The 13,403-nt window shown below is 46.4% G+C and overlaps 1 protein-coding gene across 3 annotated transcripts in view; it reads left to right on the forward strand.

Annotated features, from left to right (window-relative positions):
- The first annotated feature begins 7,246 nt into the window (after positions 1–7,246).
- The window catches only part of LOC135400540 (solute carrier organic anion transporter family member 74D-like), an 80,724-nt gene continuing 74,567 nt past the window's right edge, over positions 7,247–13,403 (forward strand). For 2 of the 3 annotated variants that reach the window (XM_064632373.1, XM_064632371.1), the window contains exon 1: positions 7,247–7,614. The gene's annotated coding sequence lies outside the window, so the exon portion shown is untranslated. Of the gene's footprint in view, positions 7,619–13,403 lie in introns of all 3 variants that reach the window. The other variant, XM_064632372.1, reaches the window with a different exon arrangement.

A 13,403-nucleotide genomic window follows, 5' to 3' on the forward strand; every position in this document is an offset into this window, starting at 1 on the left:
TTCCACTAGAATATTCCGTGGGGATGTCGCTCAGTGTGAATACACGGTAACCAGAATGGACGTTTTACGTCTGACAGGGAAAGGTGAGCTGAGATACACAGGAAGAGTTGGGTAGGTCGTTTGGTAATACGTTGTTGCCGAGCGATCTGGTTGCAGGTATGGCAGTATGTTACTCGGGAGGTTCGTGTGTCGTGGGTCGACTTCACGGGGAACTGCGCCGTGTACTGTGCCCGTGCGCCGATATTTGCCTTTAAAGGCTCTGTATAGTCCGAAGTTCATCCGAAGCCACTCGACATGCGTCCGGAAGAGTTCCACAAGCTGCATGGTGCTTTCTATGTTTTCATCGTCGTCGTTCAGTATGGTAAAGGAAAGAAGCAGTGGTGCATTGCGTTACCCTTACCCGTCGCGGCACTCGGTAGCGCGGACCACGACACCACCCATCAGCCCCCTTCGCGATGCGGGTGGGTCAATTTCATGTGATGGTAATTAGTTGCCATTGCGCTCCTAAGAGAATAAACTAGTATTGACTTCCACTGAAGTTTATTTTAAAAAATATGCCGTTTTCAATCTCACCTCATTACTACGATCACAAGTTTAAGTACTGTACAAGCCCGAATAAAATTTAAACAGTTAGGAGCTCCTAATTTGAATGGCAAGTTTTCGTGCAGAATCTTCACTTCATCAGTTTACGTGACAAGCTTTCCCGCAGAATCTGTACTTCATCAGGTCCCCTGATAAAGTGCAGAGTATGCACGAAAGCTTCTCATTAAAGGGGTTGTGTCACTTTCATAGATGCGGTTCATTACACCATATGCACATTGTATTGCACACTACAATTTCGCGGTATTCTCTATTCCGGGTTTCTACCCCATTTTTCTGTAAACCTTGATAGAAATACTGGCACACATCGATGAAAATAATTGTATTTTACGTTTATCCGGAATAAGTGTCCGGAATAATAAGTGTCGCAACCCCTTAAAACTATACATGACCCTATAACCGTTTGCATTTTATTCTGACTACCTCATTGACGGCCCTTTTATATCTTGTATATTTACTGTATAAGTGGTTAATCTTTGGCTACGATAATTCGCGAATTCGGTTTGCGAAATATCTCGCGGTACCTTAACTTCGCCGTGCATGCTCCTCGCGGTTGTATAGTGGATCAGAGCGCCGGAGGTCAGAGGCCAATAGGTGAGAGATAGAGATTGCAGCAATCGCCGATGCTTCCTCGACACCGGTTTGGAACCAAAACATTTTTTTAGTGAATTCGACGTCGAGGCTCAAGCTTACGTTCTTCCACGTTCTTTGGAACGTGAAGATTGGGGCCACAAGTGGCCTTGGAATGAGTGCGGAATCGGTGTTGAGCGGTAGAAATATATACGTTGCCAAGACTTTGCTAAATGTCCGTTAAAATAGTTAGAGCTACAATACATTGCACCCAGTGAATCATTTCAAATCCCCGAAACTTACTGATTGCAAATTTCAATGTATATGGCATTGTGGTGTTGTTGACAATACTTTCACCAGATTTTAATTTCGCAGAAAAATGGGCGTAGCGAAAGCCTCAAAATGATCTACCTTTACAGTATACAGTCAAGCTCCTTTATTGCGAACACCTTTTTAACGAAAATACCACTACAGCAAATTTTTTTTGCGGTCCCGCTGGAGCCTATAGGTCCAATAATGGACATCCTTTTTAAGGAAAATACATTTATTGCGATTTTTTTTTTGCTGTCCCCTGAGTTTCGTTGTAAAGGAGTTTGACTGTACTCATAATTATTTCTTAAAGCTTTTAGCTTCTTCAAATATTTCAATGACATTATGATGGTGCTTTCCCACTTGACGACCCGCGTCAGCGATCGTGGAACTTTGAAGGACTTTGGAGCTTCTGCTAATTCACTCTTTCCACTTTTGTACCATAGCGGTACGCTACTGTTTTTTGATTTCATTGAACCTCAGGTCAACGTCCGATGCACCTCCCTGCGGCAATGGAGAAGTGCGGATGACAGGAGGCATTCGCTTCCGTTCCCGAGAAGATTACAGTCACGTGGCATAGTGCTAGATGACAAGGAGGAGACCCGAGACAGGGAAAAAAATTAACGGACAAAAATTTCTCAGACACAGCAGCGAATTTTAATAGCACACCGCGCTTATATACACAAAACTTCCGGAAAGGAGGAATGGGCACAAAGGATGGCTTGCTAGCGCAATTGCCACGTGTAGCTATCTCCAATGACTCCATAAGCAACCTACGCCATAAGTCCCTTTCTTTACATAATACATCAGCGCGTGGATGTAACGGTTGTGAACTCATTTTCTCTCAAACTGGTGTATTATGTAAAGAAAGGAGCTTATTTTTTCCACAGAAACGCAGGTATGAGGACGAAGAGGGGGGGATATATTTATTAGAAGAAAGAAGGAAGAAAGGGGAGGAAAGTTTAGCCAAACGGCATGTCGGCTTGCTTATCCGCAAAAAAGAAAGAGAAATAACAAAAGCAAAATAAATGAAAGTAAAAGAAAAAGAAAAGAAAAGAACTGGGAAATAAATGATAAACTAACAAAAGGTGAAACCAAGATAAGATAGATTAAATGAATAACAAAGACAAAGATGACTTTAAGAAAGAAAGATGAGGGTAATGCGTATGAGGGTGAGAGGAGAGGGTGGGAAACAGGAGAATGAGATTGCCCGACTTGAGTTCACAGACTGTTCATGAGACCTGTGTCGCTGAGGAACGTCAAAACTGTTCTTGTCACAGACCACTGTGTGTGGGATGTCGTACTGGGCCGAGCGGAGTGGCCAGAGAAAAGTTTGTGCTCCGCAGCTCGAGTAGGCGTCGTCTGTGCGCGGCACGAGGGGTGTCGAAGCTGCGACAGTCGAGGAGAAGATGTGGAATATCAGCTTCAACAGCGCAAGTGGGGCATTCGGGCGAGTGGAGAAGACTAATTTGATAGAGAAGCAGAGGTGTCCTGGAGACATTAAGTCGTAGTCGGTATAGTGCGGATGTAAAAGGCTGCTGTTGATCCGCCTTGAGACACTGATCCATCGGTGTATACAGGGAGTCGTTGAGAGTAAGCTGAGCTGAGGTGCTCCAGCGTAAGTTGATGAGCAACAACGGGAGGCCCAGAGTTTTTCTTCAGGATTTTTGCTGAGCCATTCGTATTCCGCAAATCGAGAACACCGAATTTCCAGCTGGCACTTTCAGTCTTTCAGTAGCCCGAAAAAAGCGTTCTTGCGGAATGCAGGTCGGATCGAATGCGAGAAATGCAGGGGGCTTAATCGCTTCATCGTCGTTACAGTCGTTACAAGCTAACGAGTGGCGGGAAATTCAAAAAGGCGGCGGAGAATTTAAAAAGGTGGGCACGTGATAAAACACGTGCACAGCGCTCTTCGCGCGATACGTGAAGGCCGTGGTATACGTCACGCGCAATGTGTCACGTGCCCACCTTTTTGAATTTCCCGCCACTCGTTAGCTTGTAACGACCATAACGACGATGAAGCGATTAAGCCCCCTGGTCCGTTACGGTGAAATATAGTTGGCCATTTGCAAGCCTCCTGCGTATTGTGCTTTTGTGAACATGCAGTAAGCCTCAAGAGCGAAACATCGAAAAGTCGGTATGGAATATGGGTATATATGCACACATTTTCCTGAATTTTGCGGAAGCACAGTGGTCCGGGTGACTACCTGCGTACCGCTCGCGTGGCAAAGTGGCACCACGAGGCCTAGCGCGTTTTTTCTTGACGTGGACACGGTAAGGTTCTTATTTTTACTCGCCAGGCTGCTCCACGACGCCTTGCGTAACGTCTGCGTGCGGTATACTAAAAATTCAGTGGCCATTTAGCGGTAAATGCGAGAGAAATGCGTGAGCATTAAGCGCCTTTTCCGGTCGCTTGACTTCCGGTTCCCCACCTCCGGTCTAACCTGACTTCCGGTTGTCCATCTTCGGTCTTTACTAGACTTCCGGTTCAACACTTTCAATTGCTACATGTAAGTCCACTTAATCAAACTTTAATTAGCCTCAATTACTTTTAATTACCCTGTAATTACCCTTTCATTACATAAGGTAACCGCAGGTTACATGAGGTAATAGTGAATTTAATTTAATTCCCTTTAATTACGTTTAATTGTTTTAATTACTCTCAATTCCCATTTAATTGACGCTAATTACTTTTACTTACCTCCGGTAACCTCTGGTTACCTTCAGTAATGTTACTTTTCATTTAATCTCTCTCTTAATTACGTATATCTTGCATTCATTGCCGTTAAACTCGACTTTCTCGCTATAATTGCCTTTAATTACCCCTAATTACCTTCAATTACTCTTACCTATTACTCTTAATTACCTTCGGCTACTTCAATTTCAAATCATTTGCCTCCATTTACATTTACCCTCTTATATCATCTTTACACGTCTACCTCTACCGCTGTCTCGAATCGATGAGGCTTCACCATCTCATACACGGACAACAGACACAACATACAGCTTTTTCCATTTTGACACTCCTAATGCTAACGCATTAGGTACGCATGCTTTGCTGATAGTATCACCAACGTGCTGCCAATCTAGGCTCGAAATCCTCCCCGTTATAGTATCACGGAGCGAAGCGTCGCCCAAGCGCTAGCGCGTAAAGTGCCTAAGGGCCGACAACGCCGCACTACGCACCCGCACTACTCTCGCCGCCGCCAGTCATGTGACGTGCTTACGGCTGCCAATGGGAATTGGCGCTCTGCTCGGGAGTGTGTTCCAAGGCTTGTATCTCAGGTTTTCCCGTCCATTTTAGTCCGAGTGCCATCTGAAATAATCCAAGCGCCATTCAATTTAATCCGGGCGCCATCTGAAAAAATCCAGATGCTATTCAATTTAATCGGGGTGCCATCTGAATTAATCCATGGTGTTGTTAAGCATTATAACCGTGTGTTCACACGAGGGACATCTTTGTAGAGTACTTTAGTTGAAGAATAAGTAAAAAAAGGATACTGCTGATGGAACTGAAGTTGTGCCGTGTCTTATGCGAAACGTTCGCACGACGCTGAGATATTGGAGCGGAAGTATAGCAAACGACGGCACTGCTGCTGTCGTCTGCTACAGGATATCTTCTGACTGAACTGTTGGATATTCCACGCAGTTAGAAGAGCGCGAAAAGGCATGACTCACGTAGCAGACGACACAACTGATGCTGTCGTCTGCTACAGAATATCTTCTGACTGAACTGCAGGATATTCCACATGCTTAGAAGAACAGGAGAAGCCACCACTCACATAGCAGACGACACCACTGGTGCTGTCGTCTGCTACAGAATATCTTCTGGCTGAACTGCAGGATATTCTGCGCGGTTAGCAGAACGCGAAAAGGCGTGATGCTCATAGCAGACGACACCAGTGTTCCTGTCGTCTGCGAAGGAATACCTTGTGACTCTGCCGCAGGATATTCTCTGCGGTTTGAAGAGCACGGCAAGACATCCCGCACATCCCGCAGCTTAGTCACAAGATATTCTGTAGCAGACGACAGGACCAATGGTATCGTCTGCTATGTGAGTCATGCATTTCGTACTCTTCTAACCGCGGGGAATATCCTGCAGCTCAGTGAGAAGACATTCTGTAGCAGACGACAGGACCAGTAGTGTCGTCTGCTGTGGTAATCCATGCCTTTTCGCGCTATTCTAACCGTGTGGAATATCCTGCAGCTCAGTCAGAAGATATTCTGTAGCAGACGACATGACCAATGGTGCCGTTTGCCATGCTTCCGCTTTAACTCTCGGTATCTCGGCGCCGTGCGAATGCTCAACATAAGACACAGCAGAATTTAAGTCCTGTCAGCTGCTTTTTACTTCTCCTTCCACTACATGTCTGTAGAATATTCTGCGGGGATGTCCCTCGTGTGAGTACCCGGTTATGGTACTTAAAAACACCATGGATTAATTCAAATGACACCCGGATTGAATTAAATAGCACCTGGATTTTTTCAGATGGCGCCCGGATTAAATTGAATGGCGCTCGGATTATTTCAGATGGCACTTGGACTAAAATGGACGGGAAAACCTGTAGAATTCTTTTCTCACTTTCGGAACAAGTTGAATTCTGTACAAGCAAAGCAATTATCCTTGTGTTTGCGGGATTTTTGGTTTTTGAGAATAGGGGCAGAAATCGGGTTTTATTTGAGATACTCGTCTAGCATAGGGTAAAATCGGGCGATACCGGGCAGAAAAGCAGATTTTGGGGTAGAAAATTTAAAAAAAAATTACTACGACTTGTCTCGCCCAGACGAACACAAGATGCTGAGCAGCTGTGCTGAACATGTCGTGTTTTGTGATCCTCACTGCTTGTATTGGTGGCTGGATTTGCAATTTCGCAAGTTTGTTTTCGGGGTGTTTCGGGTTTTACCCGAAGTGATAATGATGCAAACGGGAAGTAAGGGGAGGGCGAGAAAAACAGATACTAAACCTAGAACACAAGGCTGTAATGACATTTATTATAAATCATTGTGTAGTATGATATTGGGGAGTTTTACAATTATCAAAGTAATCGACATGCTGATATTTACGTAACACCTACACGACAGAATGTAACATGCATAGCTACGAGAAAATAGTACAACAAAGTTCTCTTCATTTGGATAGAGTCGCGGAAGTTACAGGAACTACATAATTAGCGTAACAATTTTTTCTTCTTAGTGACAGTGATAAATAAGCTTGTCCAGTGAGCCTTCATCACGGTGGTACTCTGCAGATCATACGCTGCACCTTTATTCCGTCAGCCTGCCCCGCTTTTTATGGCAGCCACATACCAGGGCAGTATTTCTACGCCAATATTCCGCAAAGGGCGCACTACATTGTAGTTCAGTGTTCGTCAGCGTCGTCCGCAGCATCGAATGTGCTCCTGTTATGCGGAAACACATAACAATGAGAAAAGGAGGGATCCGGGGAGAAAAACAGTAGCAGACGACACCGCTGAGAAAAGCAGAACGGTCAGAAAATGGCACGCGACACACTTTCACGACTCATTTGCGCATTGCGTGGTGTTATTTCCCAGCACGCAGCGTTAAATCCCGCGTTGCAAACGCCGACGCTATCGACGTTTTATAGAACCCCGGTAAAATTGCTACGCGACCCGATATTCAGCAAAAGCATTTACAAACAGAACATAAAGTGTGTCTCGCGCGATGCGGGTGGCGGCCGACCTCTCTCCACAAAAATCGCCCGCGACGACAGCGCGCATGCGCAGCGCGACAGCAGTGCCGCGTTGCGTTCGCTACCTGCTCGCGCCACGGAATCCAGACGACATCGCAGCGTCGCAGCTCTGCTCGTCGGCCGGGCTGTTGCTGCACAGGGGAAATATCGCGAGTCATCGCTTTGTATACCTTATGAGTGTCTCACGTGGATAACTTGTGCTCGTCGGCGTAATGTGGATATGATGCAAAGAACACATTGCAAGGGACATTCGACGTAGGACCTCGTTTATTGCTAGTCGGTGGTGACTTGGCGGAGTCTGCTCTGGTCCAACGTGACAGTGTGCGTCAAAACTCGTTGTATTGGATGTGTTGTGTTCGGAAGCTGTTCCAACGTGTTTCTTTTGGATAAAACGAACACCTACGGAGCGGATTAAACGAGAACACGTAAGTGAGTTCATGTTCATTTTTCGAATTCCTGTCACGCTTCGCGCGATTACGTATGCGGTTGGCTGGAAACAGGTTTTCCTTCACTAGATCTGATAAAAAGGCACGCATGTGCGCAGGAAACTTGGAGTCGTGCTCACATTGGCCCATCAATCGCCGCCAGAACGAGCCGCTGTGCCGCAGTTGTCTCTCGGGGTAAACAAACACACACGTATGAATGGGTTCCACCACTCGTGCACGTGCTTCAGCCACCGGCTGTTTCCGTTATTGATTGTACTTCTTCCCGGAAAAAAAAAGTAAACAAAAAGACAGGACAAAATACAGATATAAAACCCGAAACGACTCATAATTTCTCAAAGATTGATAGCGGTTCATCCAACGTGATGCGGTGTTCGAGAAATTGTGACGCAGTATGTTTATTTCAGTGTTTCCCTGTGTAAGTCGGTGGTGATACGTTTTTATTTATGTACGTATTTTTTAAAGCTTGGCTCGGCACCAAGAAAAACAGTGTGCCGCTATGCATATTCAAGGACGACAATGACGAGCCAAAAAAGAGAAAAGAAAACAGACCGCTTCGATAATAGTTTATGTGATGCAAGAAGGACGTTCAAGGCTCGCTCGAGAGAACTGTGCGGGATGCTCCATGTGGCCTCGTGAGCTGGTTTGGCCGGGGTGGCCCCATCTGAGGAGTGACCGCCCCGTCAAGCTGTCGGTACGCGTAATTTCAAGGTCAAGGTCAGGTGGACGCGCCTTGGTGAGCCTCGCAGGAAATGGGGCCGAAGATAGCATGGGCTTCGAGGACCTTGCATCCGGCCGCCGTCGTCTGCGTTCGTCGTCTGCAAAGGTTACGACTGCGGAATGTGTGCAACACACGTGGCACTTTTCCTGTGTGTGATTTATGAGCGGCTATTATCGGTGAGGAATTGGGGAGAAATGTTTTCGGAGGTGAAAGTGCTTCCGCTAAATGTGGGTGACACCCTTCGGCGTATCTCGAGAGCATGACACTGATATATGGAACAACTATAAATGTATTCCAGTACGACGTGTGTGATGTTGACGGTTGATATATAACGAGGGCTTCGGCCCTGCTCGGTTGTGTAGTGCCGTCGAAGGACAGAACGTTGACAAAACTACACAGAAATAAAAAACACAGGTGGCGAAAGTGACGTGAACGAGTGTTATACTATATATGACGCCGCCATTTCGGATTAGTGTCAGCAATCGACACTGCGTACGTACCGCGCGCCTGCAGTGCCTCTGTTAAACGAAATCACAACATTTGTTTAGTCGCGTCCCGCAATCACTGTAACACGGTTGTTGTTGTTTATCCGCTCGAAGTATGTTCCGGCATTGTGTGCCGTTTTAAAATGTGTTACCGAGCTGAATGTCTCTGGAAATTTTGGATCAACCCAAGTGGTCTATTGAGTTCCGGCAAGGGAGGGAGCAATGATAATAATTCTGGGAAGAAGGAAAAGATCTAATGAAAAACGTCATGTACCACTAAGGAAGGTTAGGAATATTTAGTGGTGGGTCGGCCTTCGTATGACATGATGCTTTTCGTATCACCAGTCGATACTAGTTGCACTCGACGCTGTTTCTGTAAATACTGTACAGGGTGTTTGATCTAACGTGTCTAGAAATTATATTTAAAGCGAGCGATAAAAGGAAAGCAAGTGGTACTTTTCTGCTACTTGAGTAAGAAACAGGTACTGCTTCACTAGTAGCACCTGTTTCTTAGTCAAGTAGCTGAAAAGTAGCGCTCGTTTCTCTTTTATCGCTCGCTTTAAATAAAATTTCTGGACACGTTAGAGCAAACACCCTGTATACTTGACGAACGAATAGACGACAGCCAGTCTGCCGAGAGCGATGTGATTTTATGATGAACGAGAGTCCGAGCTATCTTTCTCGACCTCTTCTTCCAATCGCCACATACCTTTGACGCTTCCCCGAATACACGACCGACCGACGTGAGGCAAATCACGACCCGCCTAACCAGCAAAATGAAACGGCGTCGATTTTGATAATTGTCTAGTCTGGTGCAACATTACTGGGCATCTCCATATTATTGCTATTGCATCATCCTAATGGGCTCAGTGCCCTGTTTCTGGCCGTCATCCAAGATCACGTAAGACCGTATTTGGTACCCAAGTGTGCAGATTGTTAGGCCTTACAGCGAACAAAAACGTGCGCGGAAAGAAAGATTAAAAAGGGTCTACGGAGTTCGTGCTTCGATAAGCACAAGGCGGCAGGCAGAGTGCTCGACAATAAAACGCGACCAGCCAGCCAACCAACGCAAGTTGAAGGACGTATAGGTTCACCCATGAGAGGAGAAAAGAAAAGAAGAAGAAAGACGAGAATAAAGTATTCGATTTGCTGACGCACACCATAAAAAAGTCGTGCAAGGCGATGAACGAAATCTGGCGCTGCCCTCGCGCGCAACAAAGCAAAGTTTTTATTTTATTTATTTATCGTACCTGGTGCTGTCCTCGCACGCAACAAAGCAACATGTTTGTTTTATTTATCTATCGTATGTTCCAGAAACACCACGGGAGGTGGGGGGGGGGGGGGGGTATATGTTTAATAGAAAGAAAAGAAATACCACAGGTTGCTCGACGTCTAAGGGCGTTTCTGATAGAGTAGCAAGCCATCCCTGTCTTGGCTAACCTGTCTTATCGCCCATATTAAACAAACAAACAAACAGAGTTAAAAGAAGACGAAGAGGATGTCATCGTTACACGTCAGTACGCTTGCACTTCAGACAGGGGGAGGGGGGGGGATATGTTTATTGAAACAGCTCATTCCACTGTGTAATGGTGTACTATAGTGTTGGCAGACGATCAATGAATTCCTTCAAGCAATAGTTTTAACCTAACATACACACGCACAGACAGCATCCCAGATATTCATCCTTCCTTTTCTGATTCCGTGCTAGCGCCGCGAAGCAACTGTGGCTGTGAGCGGCGTACAGATGTGGATAGATGGAGAGAGGACAGCAGAAAGGAGCGGGGGACAGGGAGATTAGTATGGGTCCTGGGCCGACTTCAAGGGGAACTTTGCCGACATTCGTCTGGAAGGTCCTCGGAAAACCCAGTGAGACCCTCAGATAACACAGCTGGTGGTTGGGTTCGAACCCCCCACCTCCCAGTCTTCAGCACGACCTTGGCTACCACCAACGAGCGGTATTCATCCTTTCTGTACCCGTATGGCACGTGACGTGACGTCACGTATCACGCTTAACGAGCGCGGAACAGTTGTGATTCCAGACCTTATTCGATTACGAACATCATATACGTCCAAGCACTGTGGCGTCGCGCACGATTATAGTTCTTTCGCGAGTTACAGCCACCTTAAGTAACACGCCAACTATTATAGAATCGATTTTCTCACGAAGAAAGCCTTCAAAACACGTTCATTCTATGCGTTGGAGCTGTTGCTGAGAGTTTTCTTGCGTCATTGACGGTTCAACATGAACATACACGGAACAAAACATGCGCGCTCCGGGATCAACGGACTCCGGAACTTGTCGGGCGAAATGTAGGGTAGACCTCGCCAATGCCATCTCACGGAGCCAAAGTGCAGTTCCAGAAATGCGTTCACGCTTGAGTGTATAGTTTAAAGTGCCACTAGGAAACTAAAGCTCGTGTCTTCAGAATCCTACCAAAGTTATGTTATGAAATCTTGTTGTCTCACTTTACATTCCTGCAAAATATTTTGGCTGTACGTGACGCGAAAGCTAGATAAAATGAATTTTTATTTTTGAGAACTGTGACGTCATGTTAGGCTCCGACACAGTGCACGGTTCTCATCTGGCAACGTTGTTGTCCTTCGCGTCTTCCTGGGGGGGGGGGGGCTCACTTTTTGCACTCTATTAGCGGAGCCCCACGTGAGATATCCTCCTACCGTTCCGACCTTTGAGAAAACACAAAGACCGAGAAGACATCTCTCCCATTTTCCCTTCTTTCGATCAGCATCACGTGACTTCTCCATCACGTGACCCTCCCCGGACGCCGGTGTCGTTGCTAGGAGACGAGTGCCCTCTCCAGCACATGACATCATGGCAATTTGTGGGCTTATGATTAAGTCACCCGCTCCTCGCGTCATCGAAACTTGTGGAGGCTCAGCAGATCTTCAAAAATTGACAGAAATGCACAGCGTTCGTAAGCAGCATCGAAAATTTGCGTATAGAATCCCTGGCACCTTCTTTTCATTGACTAAATAAAATAAACGCTGTTTTCCGAGTCCGTAGTGGCAGTTTAAGAAACGACTTCTTGAATTATCAGTCTATATCCTACATCCCCGGATGTTTTCGCTTTTTCTCGAGGCATGACTCACTCGAAAGTTTTGCTTCTATATCTGCCTGCGTTGACGTCTTGTTCGCACGCATTACATACCAGGACGAATATAGCTTTGTCCCACCTATACCGTGAAAGTTGGGGGCCTCTCAATAGAGCCATCGCTGTTCCTCGTCAGAGGCTGTGTTACTACGCTCTGTCACTAGAGTAACATAAGGACCAGCAGATGTGACACACAAGAACACATTCACGCAACCTTCAAATGCGTCTTCAAGCTGGAGCAAGTGGCTCGGGATTCCAGCTGCATCCAAATTCCGAATACATCGTATAGTCACAGTTATCGGTGAGATACCCAGCGGAAGACTTTCTGGTACATAGTTCTTGTACAGTGCTGGACAAAAGTTTACGGAACGTGCTCCGGGGCATTCCTTCCTCATATAGTGACACGCTATAGCTGCGAATGGTACAGTATGGACTTGCAAACAGATGACTGGGTTACCTAAGCACATGTCTGTAAATCCGTACGGTCCCATTCGAAACTATAGCTTGTCGCTCTGAGGAATGAATGCGCCGGTGCATGTTCCGTAAACTTTTGTCCAGCACTGTACCATTACAACGTGAACGAACTAGAGACACAGCGATCCCATATTTGGTGCCTTAGCACGAGAACCGCTCCAGAGCCATTCCAGAGGTCTTAAGATCCGGGTCAGTCGTTCTGAGGTGTTAGTCCTAATACAACGGCGAAAGACGCCGTAAAAGAGTCACGGGAGAAAGTCATTTCCCATTATATTAACAGAGACAGAAGCTTTGTGATAAACGTACGGTGTGAATGACCAGCAGCGAGTACTGCAAGTTGCACGAGCGGTCGACATGTGCCCATCAACATCACTGGACAAAAGCTACATAACCCATCATTCAGCATCCACTACAACGTAACATTCCGTCGCAGCTTACCACTCAGCATCACGTCATTCTCCATGTCCGTCTCCATCATGTCCATGATGGCCATCGTGAGTGAATTTCCCGACCAATGGGCATTGTCGAAGTGATACGTGCAGTTGCATACATCTGAGAGAAGTCCTCTGGGAAAGGATAGCATCATTCTCACAGTTCCCTCTGGACGGCCGTTACAAGGCATCATTGGGTTTCGCTATAGAGCGAAAGAAAAAGTCGGACGATTAAAACAAGCGGCGCCTCAAGGATTAATGGTCTGTGTGTGTCCGTGTTGGTGGTGGACTTGTTATTGCCGAGCTGTTTCCTGTTTGTAAGCCTGGCATGGCGGCAGATCTTGTGACCAACAGTATCTACTCTCTGTCATAGACCTTCCGAAGAAAACCCAGGGCAAACACCCAGACGAGCACAGCCGGTGTCGGGATGAGATATCTTTGCGCCAGAAAATCCTCAATCAAACTCGAACCCGGTGTCGGGAGTGGACCACGGCCGCCACCGGGTCTCGGCGCGCAAAAGGTCGTGTCCATAGCGAGCCCATCGAGATCC

Source organism: Ornithodoros turicata, chromosome 7 (assembly GCF_037126465.1).
Source record: "Ornithodoros turicata isolate Travis chromosome 7, ASM3712646v1, whole genome shotgun sequence".
NCBI lineage: Eukaryota > Metazoa > Arthropoda > Arachnida > Ixodida > Argasidae > Ornithodoros > Ornithodoros turicata.